The sequence below is a fragment of the Orcinus orca genome, chromosome 21 (genome assembly GCF_937001465.1).
Source record: "Orcinus orca chromosome 21, mOrcOrc1.1, whole genome shotgun sequence".
NCBI classification, from domain to species: domain Eukaryota; kingdom Metazoa; phylum Chordata; class Mammalia; order Artiodactyla; family Delphinidae; genus Orcinus; species Orcinus orca.
In genome coordinates, this window is record NC_064579.1 from 14,954,681 (window position 1) to 14,970,061 (window position 15,381).

The 15,381-nt window shown below is 37.7% G+C and overlaps 1 pseudogene; it reads left to right on the plus strand.

Moving 5' to 3' along the window:
• The first annotated feature begins 13,490 nt into the window (after positions 1-13,490).
• Positions 13,491-14,902, plus strand: LOC101280328 (DNA methyltransferase 1-associated protein 1-like; annotated as a pseudogene).
• The last annotated feature ends 479 nt before the right edge of the window (positions 14,903-15,381 follow it).

The window sequence follows — 15,381 nt, forward strand, 5'->3', positions numbered from 1 at the left end:
TAAGCAGTTTAATAACCTAGAAAGATTTTCATAATTTCTTTCACTCTACATTTTACCATTACTCATGGGTTATAAAAGGTAAAGAGATTGATTTTCTTTGCTCAGAACAGAATTCTGTCTCTGGTTTTCCTTCAGAGATGAGTATAGGTCCCAGAGCATCCAGTTGCTCTTCTGGAAGTCTAACAGCTCTCAATTCACCTTACAAGTAGCTTCAGAGGCATGGTACTTTGGAGGACTTGGATTCATCTGCTAAATAAAACTTTTCAGGCTGACTATATGCTGCTTATCAGTATCATGCACTGATATGAAAATAATTTAGCCCCTAAAAATATTAATTTGTATTTCTCAAGGAAATTTGACTTTGCCTAAGACCTAATATTTTTTTTTTTTTTTTTTTTAACAGAGCAGGATTTCCATCAAACAATGCAAGGGAAAAATAATTTTCCAAATAAAAATTTCCCAAAACAATGCCACTTTGACTTTGAACTCTTTCAAGGTCCTTCATTTTTTGTTTTTGTTTTTGAAATTAACAGGCTTCACAGAATTAAACAAATTTCTATGAAGAAGAAAGAAGGGTAAGGGTTTAGACAACCTCCAATTAGCATGGAATTATTTTTCTCTGTTTCGTTGATAAGACACACTTATCCTTAGTTTTTAACCAATGAAATTCAGTTGATAGAACTCTGTTTCGTGAGTTGGCGTGGGATTCTATATTCCACATCAGGCACTGAAGGAGCATCTATATTTTGTAAGCCTGAAATCTCTGCCTGTTCAGGTCACAGAAGTTCCACTTCATTTGGAAATAGGAGAATCCATATTTATTTTAAAAACATAGTTATTACATTTTAGACAAATTGTGAAGAATATCAATGCATACATGAAATATAAATGTACAGCTCAGTAAATTCTTGCAAAGTGAGCACCCGTTTGACCAATGCCCAAGTCAAAATAAAATGTTGACAGCAGTTCAGAAGCACCTCTATGTCCTCTCCCAAATATTAAACCCGAATGTGGCCACTAGCTTAACTTCTAATATTTCCCTACCTTGGAAATATATTTAATTAGAATCATTATTTATATACATTAATCTATATAATATCTATCTATAATAGATGATCAATAGATGGATAGCTAGATATAGAGATAAAAATGTAGATGTGTATACTTTTTTAAAAATTTATTTTATGTTTTAGTTTATTTATTTTTGGCTGCATTGAGTCTTTGTTGCTGTGCACGGGCTTTCTCTAGTTGCGGCAAGTGGGAACTACTCTTCGTTGTGGTGCACGGACTTCTCATTGCAGTTGCTTCTTTTGTTGTGGAGCTCAGGCTCTAGGCGTAGGGGCTTCAGTAGTTGTGGCACACAGGCTCAGTAGTTGTGGCTTGCGGGCCCTAGAGCACAGGCTCAGTAGTTGTGGCACACAGGTTTAATTGCTCCGCAGCATGTGGGATCTTCCTGGACCAGAGATCAAACCCGTGACCCCTGCATTGGCAGGAGGATTCTTAACGACTGTGCCACCAGGGAAGTCCTAGATGTGTATACTTCTGTTGGCAATATACCGAGGAGTAGATTGTGGGATCTTTGTGTTACATGTCTGTTCATGTCAATAGTGAATAAAATGCTGTTTCCAGATAGTCATACCATGTACTCTCCTAATGAATAGTACTGAGTTCCTCTTGCCCATGTTAGTAGTGATTGGTGGTGCCGTTCTCTCCAGTTTTAGCCACTCTGCTGCATAAGTAGTAATGCCTCACTGACGTTTTAATTGGACTTTTACTGATGACTAATGGAGTTTGAGCATATTTTCAATTGTTAGTCTCTTCTTTGTAATTCTTGCCCATTTTTCCACTGTGTTGGCTGTACATTTTCTTATTGATTCATGCATGAGGTTTGTTTTTTTTTTTTTAAACATTCTGGATATGAGGATTTTCTTGGCTAGAGGTATTACATATTGTACTCTGTATGATATATTTTGATGAACAGACATTCTAAATTCTAAAGTGATTTGTATTATTGATCTCTTCCTTTAAGCTTAATGCTTTTTATATATGGTTTTAAAAAATCTCTCCCTATAGCAAGGTGATAAAGATATGTTCCTATATTACCTTCTGGAAGTTTTATTGTTTTGCTTTTCTTACTGAGAGCTACAGCTCATCTGGAATTACTTTTTGCATGATTGGATGTGTAAGTTTTATCTCCTTGCATATGGATATACTGATTACAGAAGTCCCAGGGTTTCCTCTCAACGTTCTCAGACATTGACACTACACATCCATCTTTATATTATCTCCCCTGCATTAAAATACAGCACTTGTATTTTATGAGTTAGCATTTAGTACCCATTTATGATTTAATTGGTCAGACTTTAAAACTTTTGCTTTATAGAGGAGATGGCGATGAAAAAAGGACTGAGGAATAGCTAAAATTCTCTCTGCTCCACCAGATGTTTTCAGAGAAAACCCTACATGGCTGTCTCACCTCAAGGAAGTTTCTCTGTTAACATGCTCGTCCATTGGTTAGTTGCTTGTCCCAAACTAGTTGCTACCTTAGGCTGGCAGAGCCATTGGGTCTTCTTGTTCACTTGTTTCTGAGATTGCTATTTTAAAAGGTAACATTCTAAATTAAGTTAGGTCTCTCTGCAAAGGTAGCAGAGGTAAAGCAAAGGTAGCAGGTTATGGTTTCCATAACCTACCCTGTTCTGATTAAAACCGCTGCCCTGACAGAATTTGGGGGTGAGAGGCTTGGGAACCATAGGTAAGAACTCCACAGACTAGTCATTCTTATGTGAAGCTCAATATTTTTTAAGAATAGATGATTCTATTTGGGAAAGTTTGTTTCTTGAATGCTGAAATGTCTGTTTTGGACACTTTCATTTAACTTCATAGTTGCTTTCTTGGGGAAAGGATTTGTCGACTGCTTACTCCATCATGTGAGAAGTCAGAGTTCATAATGATATTTTAAGTCACAAAACATCATGCTTTAAGAAAATTGTCTAATTAGAATGTGTGTGTGTGTTGTACAATATATTAATCAAATATTCTACCATCATTCAAAGGTGAGAGTTCCGCATTGTAAAAAACAATATGGGAGGGACTTCCCTGGTGGTCCAGTGGCTAAGACTGTGTGCTCCCAATACAGGGGGCCCAGGTTCGATCCCTGGTCAGGGAACTAGATCCCACATGCTGCAACTAAGAGTTTGCATGCCACAACTAAAGACCCTGCCTGCTGCAACTAAAGATCCCTGAGGAGATGATTATATAACACCGCAACTAAGACCTGGTGCAGCCAAATAAATAAATATTAAAGAAAAAACAATATGGGAGATGTTAGTATACTGCTAGCATTTGAGGCCGTGAAACTAAATAGGACCACATAGGAAGTGATTTACATTAAAAAATTATCCTAGAACTAAGACCTGGGACATTTAAATATTTAGTGGTTGATGAGTTGATGTGGAAACAGCAAAGGAGACAGAGAAAGTGACGACTGAGATATGGAAAGAACCAGGAGCAATGCCCCATAAGCCAAGTGGGGAAAAAAAGTGTTGTTGTTTTTTCAACTGGGTTTATTCAACTGGGTCAGATCTTGCTATAGTCACATGAAATGAGGACTGAGATTAATACACGAGATTTGATTACATAACGGTCACTGGAGATCTTGTTAAATGTTTCGGTGGGGTGGGATCAACAGAAGTTTTATTGAAGTGAATTCTATAAATATGAAAGGAGAAAAATTGGTTCTAGGCAATAATTTTGAAGAGATTTTTCTATAAAAGAAGAAAAAAATGACAGGGGTAGAGCAGGAGCAGTCCATGGGTTCAAAGGAGATACTATTTAAGATGACGATGGGAGAGAATAAAACAGGATTATAAGTACGATCTAGCAGAGAGAGGATAATTGTTGTTTCAGAAGAGGTGGGAGCCAATTGTCTACCTTTATATAAGAATATTAGAAGAATGAGCTCTTGATAACGAGGAAGATATAGAGGAAATTTGCAGAAGGAATATAGAAATATAGGGGAAATTGGAGGACATGACTTTGGATAGGAGTTCATCCATAGTAATAGAAGAGAAGGCAAAGTACTGGGCACAGATTCAGAGGGAGATAAGATGCCATAGTGAGACCTCATGGAAATGGAAGTTCTCTTCTGGTTTCAGTAGGAAGTAAGGCCATCATTTGAGAGTGAGGATAGCAGACAAGGCGTTGGATGTTTGAAGAGAGAGAGGAAGTCTAAGTAGAGTGGAATATTTGATTGATTCCCTCAAATAGACAAGCCTGTGTTCCTAAAACAACTACATCATTTTTGTTCATTTGATACTGAAGGAACAGATTTCAGTGAATCATTGGCTTTTAACTCACTAATTTTTTATTTTTTCAGGTAAATTTAAGCATTTAGATTCACTAGGCTTTATAATTTCCCATCTTGCATTATCTATACCTGCTTAGCATTAGAGCAGGGAATAATTACTCTTTCTGCATCACACTTTGCACTGTCTGGGTTTCACAGTGGGTTGTAAAAGCCAGTAGGAGTTGTTCTCAGCATCATAATGTTATGTTTCATAGGTATAGAAATTTTTTGAAATGAAGGTTGATAATTCCAGGTTAACTAAGACTTTGAGGTTAAAAGTAGTGCCACCATGTTACTAATGCACCATTTTGTTTATTACTATTTATAACCCATCCATTCCCATTTGCAAGTCAAAATCAAATAACAAAGAAAAAGATAGTGAAGAAAACCACAATAGTTCATCTAAAGGAAACATCAGTAATAGGTTATTCTAAGCAATCAAATGAATAAACTACTGCAAGTGGCTACATACATGAAATGTCTCTTTCCGGCGCTACTCAGATAATTGCCAAATAGTTAATCCTTTTCTCTAGAAGTATGTTAATTTTAACTTTTCTTTTTGACTATTTAATACAAGACAATCTAAGGAACAAGGAACATGCATTGTACTATTTCTTCACTATTTGTTGTTGCCTCTGTTTGAACTAATGAGCAATACGCTACTAAGTAAGCAGATATAAAAATTGTGAATTTGATAAAAGTGAAATGATAAATTTGGCAAATAGAAACTGATTGCTGGAGACTATATAAAATCACTTCTTATGCATATGTGATATATATATATATCACTTCATATATATACACACACACACACACACGTATTTGGTGATATATATATATCACCAAAAAGTTTACTGGGTTAAAAGCCACCCTTTATTTCACAGGTCTGGGGGTGGAATTTGAGGTTGAGGTCATCGGGTCAGGGTACTTCTGGCCTCTGTTGAGCTCGTTCACTTGTCTGCAGAAAGCTGCCAGTTTGGCTGGGCGCTGGCTGGCGAGCTTGTTTCTGCTTCTTCTGGTTTTGATTCATCACTGAGCCAGAGCTGATCACATGGCAGTGGAGGGTTCATGAGAGAGAACACAAAAGTGCATGTCTCTTGAGGGCTAACCTCACGACTGGCACCAGCACGTCTGAAACATTCTACTGGTCAAAGCAAGTCACAAGGCCAGTGGACATTTAATAAACCCTAACTCTTGGTGTGAGGACCTGAAAAATCACATTGCACAGGAGTTTGTATTCAGGCAGATGAATCATTTCTATTATTTCTGCCAAAAATCTACTATAGTGAAAAATGAATCCAATGAACAATTATAGTGTAATCATTAGAAATGGGCATGAATAAAAACACTGAAAAAAAAAGATAGAAGGGGATTACTGAATAAAGAAAAAATCAATTTAACTTTTAAAAACCAGATTATGTGATTTACTGAAAAAAAACCCTTCTATGGTCGGGAATCAGCTTTGGGCTTTATTACTCAGTGGCAGCAAGGGAAACACACACCATGGGGAACCGTGTGGGTGTCTCAATCAGAGGATGTTAGAAAGATGTATAATAGAATTTGGGTTTGTGTTAGGTGATTTGGGGGACAGTTTAAAGAAGGAAAGCTTAGCTCTGGGTTGAATGCTGTCAGGGAACAGGGTGTCTTAATAAACCTTATCTAGAAGAAGGAACAACTAATGTAAGCCAGAGCGTAGAGCTGTAGTTGATAAATGGAAGTCACTCACGTTAGCCAGGATTGGGAGGATGTTTGATGTTTTGGTGGTTTGCACAGAACCTCAGTTTGTACCTAGACACATGTAGTATGCATAATAGACTCGATTTATTATAATTTTATATTAGGCTCCAGGTCATGGTAACATTTTTACATTCCCAAGGAAATATTTTCTTATCATCCCCCTTCAAATTATTTGCTATTTATCTTGTATAGCTGTATTTGTTTCATCCACTGCCTCTCAATCTCCTTGGTTAAAACATTGAGCAATGTTATTAAAATTAAGATTTTCACTGTTCACAAGAATACATTGCATTAAATTAGGATCACTTTATATGTGGTGTTATATCGTGGTCCTAAAATGCGCTTTTAAGCATTTTATCATGAAAAAGAGAATGATTAGTCCAAATCTCAACTAAATCAATGTACAAATCCACAGATTGGTCCAAAGATTAGTCCAAATCTCAACTAAATCAATGTACGTATAGAGCTTCAAGAGTGATCATTTAAACTTTCTTTGGAACAGTCTGTCAGTGGAAGAAACAACTTTGTTTACAAGTCTCTTTTTTTCCACCAAATTTTATCAAATTTTTAGAGCTTTAGTCATATTGGTCATTTGGGAATGGAAGACAGCAAGACTAAAAATAGCCCTGTAGGTGGCAGCCAAACTCTAAATATGAATTTAAATTTTCTGCTTGTTACAGTTGATTGCCATCCTTGGAAAGCACTTTTTAAAAAGCCAACATACTTTATAATATTCTCTTTACCACTGTTTTGCAATATGTCTGAATTAAATCTTTGGTACAGTCATTTAAGATGCACTGTATAAACCCTTTCAAAAACTAAAAATAAGAGAATTATGAAGTGTAATAAGATAGTACATCTAAATCAATTGGATTAGAAATGTTTGTTACAGTTCTAATCTATGAGTTATAAGTACTTAATGTAATAAGTGCAGTAGAAAAATAATCTATTTTACTTAATATTTATCAAGTAAAGAACATATTAATTGCAATTTCTTTTCAGAGTGGTGAGTATAAGTTACCACTTAGAATGTTGCTTTAATGAGGCATTGACTTAATTTTTAACATGTCTGTGAGAGGATAATTATTGATTTCACACACTCAGAAATATGACTCCTTCTAATATTCATATCTTAAAGAAAAAGAATATACAATTTGCATTTGAAAGTGCATTAATAACTTGATATGTGTTATATAATACATATTTTCAGATGTAAAATATTTTATTTGTAAATGTTGGTCTTCTAAATCTGTGTTCACAAATTCCAAAACCCATAACATTCTATATACTTCAAAAAATTCAATTTTTGCCAACATTAGCTACTATTATACAGAACAGAAAACAAAACGAAAACCCGATAAACAAATACTGGTAGGATGTCCGAATATTGTACAAGAGAAGAAAAGTTTAAGAAAAAAATTTTATAGAGTTATTTATCAAGAGTGACTCAAAGGAGGGAATTAATTATTGAAACTTTGCAGACACTCTGCTGAATTCTTAAAAATATCCTATATTATAGGTACCATAGGATTATTAAAAATCTTTAACGATGTAAATGACATGAGCGCTGACCAGTTAGAAGTGATGCTGGCTGAAAACATGTGTGGGCATACTAGCATGGACCAGCCTACGATCACCCAGGTATTATGATACTTGTTGGAGATTCTGAAAATAAGACTCACAGAGTCTAGCCTATTACCCAAATAACTATTAAAACTAGAAACTAGGCTGATATGATTTCACTTTTGTTGTCTTTCTATGAAAATTTAGATTTGTATATGATACCATGTACATATGTGCAACAGAGGACTTTTTGTTGTTATTGTGGTTGCAAAAGCAGAATTAAATTAACCAAAGGAATTTATAAACAAATGAATCACAGGACTCGCTCTAATTTCTTATGGCCCTCGTCTATTTCCCTCAGGTCCACTTGAGACAACTTCCAAAATTACATAGTATTTTAATTTAATTGCTCAGAACCCAGTATCGTTCAAATTGAAGACCTTATGTCGGCTTTTGATCTCAGGTAAGTGCATGAAATGCAAATACTATTTGCCATAGTGATGTGGATTGTGGTGAAGCAACTGAAAAAAAATCATAGAATTTCAGAAAAGAAGAAAGTGAACTGGACTTATTTTGGTATGAATAGTAATAATAATATGAAAGTGATCCAATTTATATGGTGATGCTGGTGAGGAAGTGGGTGGATTATTCCATTGTTATTACAGGATGTGTCAGAGCATAGGAGATGCCTGCCTAATGTTCATTGCATCCTTATTTTCTAACTGAACTCCATTTTTAGCAGGAGTTAATCTGCACCTATAACACATTTCAAGCCTTCTTTGCAGCTAATTGGGGCCTTCTATCCCTTCAAAACAGAAAAAAGAATAATTCTGCCTAGCCCTGGACTTCATTTAATATTTATTGACCTCTAATACATCCTAGTCATTATCTATGTAGAGTATGGTGTACCAGGCTTAATTTTTAAAATGAAAATAGGTTCCAGTCGATTTTCAGGAAAACTTTATACCTTCAAGGAATAACTGAGTGGGTAGGAAAATTCATCCTGAGGTGTATGTAGTAAGTGACATTTTTGACATCTGCCTTTCAGTGCTTAAAGAATTCCTCATTTTAATTATTGCATGTAAGTAGCTGTTCTGGGAAAAGTAACCACAATCTGATTCCTACTATTAAGGTTACTTTTGTATATTATCTAGGGGGAAATAATAGTTTAGACTGTAGGGTTTTTTGAGGGCATAAAATAATGTAATATTCCTGGCTACACATGTGTACCTGCATGCGTTTCTTGTTTTTGTCTTTTTAAACTATTTTCTTTCCATAAAACGTAAAACGTACACGATACTTAAAACATAGTTTTGCAAAACTATTTTAATTGTTGCCATAATACACTGATGATAGAGGTGGAAAAAGTAAGCTCTTTAATAAATGCTTCTTATAGATTCTCTGTATCTTCTATTCTTTTGTGAGTAACTATTCTGTTGTGTTTTCTTTGATAGTAAAGAGATACTAATTCATCGTCTGTGTAGAAACCTGTTAACCCGAAACAAATAGACTGCTAGATATTTCTCCAGCAAAGATGGGTTCATTTGGGATCAGCAGAGAATTACAATTTGAGTTCTGCAACCCTGCAAATTGCCACAAGGCATAGGGAGGAGAATGCTTTTCAAGAGAGGAAAAGGAAGTTGGCCTTGGTGGGGGGGTGGTTCGGGGAGGGAGCTACAATAAACAGAGTGCATTGCTCTTCACTGGTGGAGTCCTTGCCAGGAAAGAAGAGGAGTCTTTCTCCTTCCTGTTGGGCTCTGCTGTCATCACAGGGTCTGAGAGCTCCCCCTTCTGGTCTCCCAACTCTCTTTAATTGAGGTTTCTGTTTGTTAATTTTTTACAAACCCTTTATAAAATTGAAAACTGCTTTTCCTTTATTTAAGTTGAATAATCTCCATAGATTTATCCATCTTAGTAGGTATGATTTTATGGTGTTTGTTAACTTTTCAAATTCTTCATCGGCCTCTTCAATTTTAGCTGTCAGAAATAAATATTGTATTTATCATTGTCAATTTTTTAAAAAGTTATTAAAAACGAATCCAGCTTCTTTAGTGGATATTTTCTTGTACTACCAATGCATGCCATGTCAAAAATATTGATAAAATGCAATATTTTTACATTTCTCAATTACTCATTTCCCAAAGTAATGTCTTTTCTACTCTATAGAAATCTGTGTTTATGGTCACCATAAACATCTACAAAACGGCACTTCACTTTCTCTGTTAGTATTTGGGATGTATCTACAAAGTAATACGTATTTAAATTTAGCTTTAAGTATACTTTAAAATTTTTGTGTTCACCCTTTAATTTTTTTTTAAAGTTATTTCTCTTCCTAAAACTGTAAGTTCAGAAGAATCTCAAAGAATGTATCTGGGGAAGTACCTTTCTAGGCTACAATTTTTTTATCTGGAAGACTAAGAAGCTGGATTAGATGAGCTCTCAGATTCCTTCCAGCTTTTGGTTAGAAAGCGTCAAAAATGAAGGAAACTCATTTTGTTTTTTCTGATATATTAAATTTATGTTTCTCTTTTTTGTCTTTCTAGATTATACTACATTTACTTCTTTGGCTTTTTAGGTTTTCTTTTGTAGTCTTCCTCACCACTCTTTTCTAATTTAGAGGCATTCCCATTTATATTTCAGCTCCTTGGGTAGGTTCATTGTAACCTTGCTACCGTAATAAGAGTAGGATGGCTTTGGTATGGCCCCAGGGCTATGGTGAGAGAAAATCAGAGGGTCTCACTTGAAAGAATTGGGATGTTACATTTTATTTCTGGGAGGCAGTGATTTTGCCAGAGGGAAGGAGTCATTCTACTTTAGCAGGTTTTTTTTTTTTTTTTTTGATATTTCTTTGCATCTTTACCCTTGGACTCTAGTGCCTGAACCTACAAGTCTGCTAAATCCTTCCATGATTTTTTTATCACACTACATACAACATTCTTTCAAATGCAAGGTCAGAGTATAAGTCTCTTTTGATATCATGGTTGTAAAATGAGAAGTGGTGCTTATTTCAGGTAAAACCTCTTTTTACCTTCCACAAAAGCTTTATTCTGTCACACATAATGTCTGATTTTTACATGTCAGTAAAAAAAAAAAAAAAGAATAAAACTGAGGAGATGGAGTAATAATGTTTGTAACTATTGAAATCACAGAAATGCATGGCTGGATGATACATTGACAGGTCATTTATTTCACCGTCAGATACATTTGCTGTTAAATCAGCCAGCGAAATGGGTCTAAAATCTTTTTATGCTGCTATGTGGCATCAAGGCCTAATCCTTCTTTTTCAACATTGTTAAGTCATCAATTTAGGCTTTTAAGTATATTTCAGTCATCAGACCTTCAGCATATAGGACTTTTTTTAAAAGACTGGTAAATATTAACTGAGTACGACTCCGTAACACATTCAAATTGTAATTTCCTTCATGCTTTGAGGGCAATTGGAGGAGACACTTGCACATTTTCTTTTGAATCCTCATCTCTCAAGTTAGTCCGGCTTAATTAAGATCTAGGTATGAAGTCCCAACTCCTGACTCAAAGTTCAAGGCTTACACAAAAAATGATTTCATTCTTGAAGTTTGGAGAACTATGAAATTGATAAAGCCCTTATTTCCTCTTCTCTTAACTGATTACAAAATAAATTGTATAAAACAATATAATTGTATTGTTTGGCCCATAACATATAGAAATGTTATTTGCCAACACCAGCACGAAGGAGGTGAGTGGGAGCAAAGTTGTACTGGGCTAAGGAAATGATACCAGATGGTGACTCAAATCTACAGGCACAAGTGAAGAGAACCAGAAATGGTACATAAGAAGATATAACTACATATATAAGTGTTATAAATATATGCCTGCTCTCCTTTCTTTCCTCAGCTCCTTTAAAATAAATGAAATTATATAAAGTAATAATTATAACAATTTATTGTTGGATTTGTATGATATACAGATGCAACTGAATAACAATAATACCACAAAAAATCAAGCTCTTCAGAATTAATGGAATTAAACCAGTATAAATCTAGAGTAGATTCTAAATTAAGATATATATAAAAATCCCCAGAGCAACAACTAAGAAAATCCTTTTTTCAAAAGTGAAAAAACATTAAAGAAATTAGAATGTTACATTAAAAATATTCACTTAGTGCAAAAATACTCAATGTAAAGGAGGAAGACAGAAAACAGAAGGTATGTGGCAGATGTAATCTATCAATAAAAACTTAAATGTGAATAAATGAAACAATCCTATATATATATATATATATATATATATATAGGATCGTATAAATATATATATATATAAATTTGCTTAGTTAGATATCGAACTGGTATAATGACCTATACAGGATAATAAAACCATAAAATTTGGGCTTATCTTCTTTACCATACAGAACTCATTTCCATGAGACAGTAATCATTTGCATCTCATCAGTTTGTTTTTTCAATATCTAGCCTAATATTAATAGGATATAGAATGTTTCCATTAGAGATTCAGATGACTCAAGTGGCTTTGTTAAACAGTGTTCTAATATCACGTGAAAAGAGTTTGCTGCGATCATTATTTTACCTTGATTTTTAACATTTAATACCACCTACTGTTATTTATTGATATGCAGCTTCATCTAAGAAATGAGGTGGCCAGAAGCAAGCGTTCCTTGATACTAATCCGCCCCCGTCACCACGACACAGACTCAGACTTCAAAATATTTATGTATAGATGATACATGGACATGCAGAATTTTGAAACGAATGCTGGTCTTCCTTTATGGCTGAAGGATTATAGTTGAAGTTATTTGGAAGTACAGGGTGTCTGTTCTCAACATATAACCTCAGCCCCTAAACCATCCTCCTTTGTCCTGCTTTGTAATATTGGAGCTGGACCTTGTAATCAGTTCTCCTTTAACACTTGGCATAATGTTAAACATTATAGTAGAAGGCTCTGGAAGGATACCACAGGGGAGAAGACCCCCTCTTCCAGAAACCAGTGGTTTTCCCCTTTTGCTATAGTGATATGCAGCTGAGCTGCCATTCTCATGTGGGTCACTCAATAGTGTGTCCCCTGTGGAGTGGATTCTTAGCACGTTTTGCCAGAACTCCAGATGCAGCTTTCTCGTGAGATTTGTTCTCACCTCAGAGGTAGCCACTCCCAGCAAGTTTCAGTGCCCTGCTCCCATCCTCTTCAGCTGGTGGCTTCCTAGTAGTGTTGCTCGAATCCCTTTGTGCAGTTAGTTTCTGCCGGCCAGGCGTGGTGTCCAACACCTCGGTGAAATACTCTGCCCTCCAGTGGGAGACAGTCGCACTTTCTGCAACTGGTTCTGAACATCAGTCTGCGTAGCTTTCTTCCAAGTTTCTCTTCCTTGAATACTCTCTTTTAGTCCTAGAGGTAGTGACTGCCACTTACATCTGTCTTTTCTGTATTCTTTAGATTCTCTTTACCATTCTTATTGGTAAATTCCCTCTTATGAATTAATAATTCTTCATATTTCCCAGTGCAAACGACTGGTTTGGTTGCTGCCCGCCAGCTGACACTGGCTGATAGAGACGCAGATCTTTGCAGGGAAACAGCAGGGAGATGGACGCACCCTGCCTGACAACATCCTGAAAGAATCCACTCGTTGCACTTGGTCCTGAGCTTGAGGGGAGGTGTCGAAGTTCTCTTCCTTAAGCTTTCGACAGATTTCACTACACTTTTCTTTCAGTAAAGTTATTGCGTACCAGCCACCTCTCCCACCCCCGGCAAAGAAAAAAGGTCTGTGGTTTTGCGGGGATAATGGAGCCACCAGGCCGCAGTGCGGAAGTCCAGGCACTGATCCTTGACCTCGGGGCACTCCCCTATCTCTCAGGCGCAATGTCTGTGGGCACAGATGGGTAGGACATGCTAGAACTCGGGGATAAGAGGGTCATGCGGCTTCCGGGACCATCAGCAAGAAGGACAATACCAACCCGCGGAAGAAAAAGTCCAGGAAGTCCTCAGAGACACTGACCTTCCCACGGACATGCACCAGGAATTCTAAGCACTGTGCTACTCTGACGAGAAGGATGCACCTCCACTGTTACCCAGTGACCCTGGTCAAGGCCACCGCACAGTTAAGGCCAAGTTGGGCCCCAAGAAGGCGTGGTCCTGTAAGTGGATGCCATTCACCAACCTAGTCTGCAAGGCTGAAGCCACATTCTTCTACTGGCGACAGGCAGCTGAGGAGGGCAAGGACTACCCCTTCGCCAGGTTCCATAAGACTGTGCAGGTGCCAGTGTATTCAGAGCAGGGATACTAGCTCTATCTTCACGACAACTCTTGAACAAAGGCAGAAACGACCACTTCTTTGACCTCAGCCGCCGCTTTGACCTCTGTTTTGTCATTAGCCACGATCGGGATGATCACCAGCGGTTTAAGAAGAGGTCTGTGGAGGACTTGAAGGAGCGGTATTACCATATCTGTGCCAAGCTGGCCAACATGCACGCCATGCCAAACACAGACCTCAAGATACCAGGGTTTGATGCTGGGCACCTGCAACGGCGGAAGGAAAGCTGAAGCGTTGCCGGTAACAAGCCTCAGAGCAGGTGGCGGCGGAGAAGTACCCGCTACATAAGCTGCGCCAGATCTAGTCCCGGCAGAGGAGCGTGAGGAGCGTAGCCAGGACTCGCTGAAGCTACTCACAGCCGCAGACCCCGCTGCGGAGCAAGGACCCCGAGAAGCAGCCGCCCCAGGAAAAGGAGGCCGAGAAGCCAGCTGTTCCTGAGACTGCAGGCATCAAGTTTCCAGACTTCAAGCCTGCAGGCCTCACCCCGCGGAGCCAGCAGAGGAAGCTGCCAGGGTGCGGGCCAGAATATCAAGGCCCTGGAACAGGTGCTGGGTGTGGAGCTGAGCCTGACACCCGCAGAGGAGCTGGTACGAGCCAAGGACCGAACTGGTGCGGCTGAACGAGCCCAGGCAAGCCTGCGCCAACTGCGACGGTGAGCTGCGGGTGCCTGCACGAGGCTCTGGTCCGGGCTGGGTGCTGGGACGCCGCCATGCCAGCGTCTTCCCGCCCGCGGTGCCGAACCTGGCCTCGACCCTGACGCCAGCAAGGACACCGTCATCGACCATCGTCGTGTGGTGGGCACACCCTTCGCGCCCACGAGGAAGCGACGGGAATCGTCTCCAGCTACTCTTCTGTGAAGGAGGCGGAGAAGCCGTGTGAGGCCACACGTGGTGTGGGATGCTGCTGCGTAGAGCTGGTGAGTTGGGAAAAAAACAACCCCAAAATCTTTTTACCTAAATGAAGACTGTAAGGGAAGTAACTCTGCACATCAAAGTATGCAGTGTTTCTTCATACTTATGTAAATATCCTATGTTTATGTAAATATTTGTTTTTTTCAGTAATTAGCTTATAATAGTTTATCTATGCAAACTCATTTTTAAAAAGTTTTTTTTTCCCTGAAAATTTAGAGCACCGGAAAGATTCACAATGAATTGCACATGTTATTGTGTAGTGGTGTTTATTACATTTCCTACTGAAGTATCTTATTCTTAGAGCGGAGGGAGCTAAAGCCCTAGGGCAGAGTTGGAGGAAATCTTTTGAGTTTGAGTTTGAAGGTAATGGCCATAATATTTAGTATTTTAGTTTATTTTATATTCTATTCCATAAAAGAGTCTATTCTGTCTTCATATGTAAAACTTATGCTTCAAGTTACCATTAAATTTCTTAATATTTTCCTTAAAATTCCTAACACAATATTTAAGTTCCACGAAGATATACATG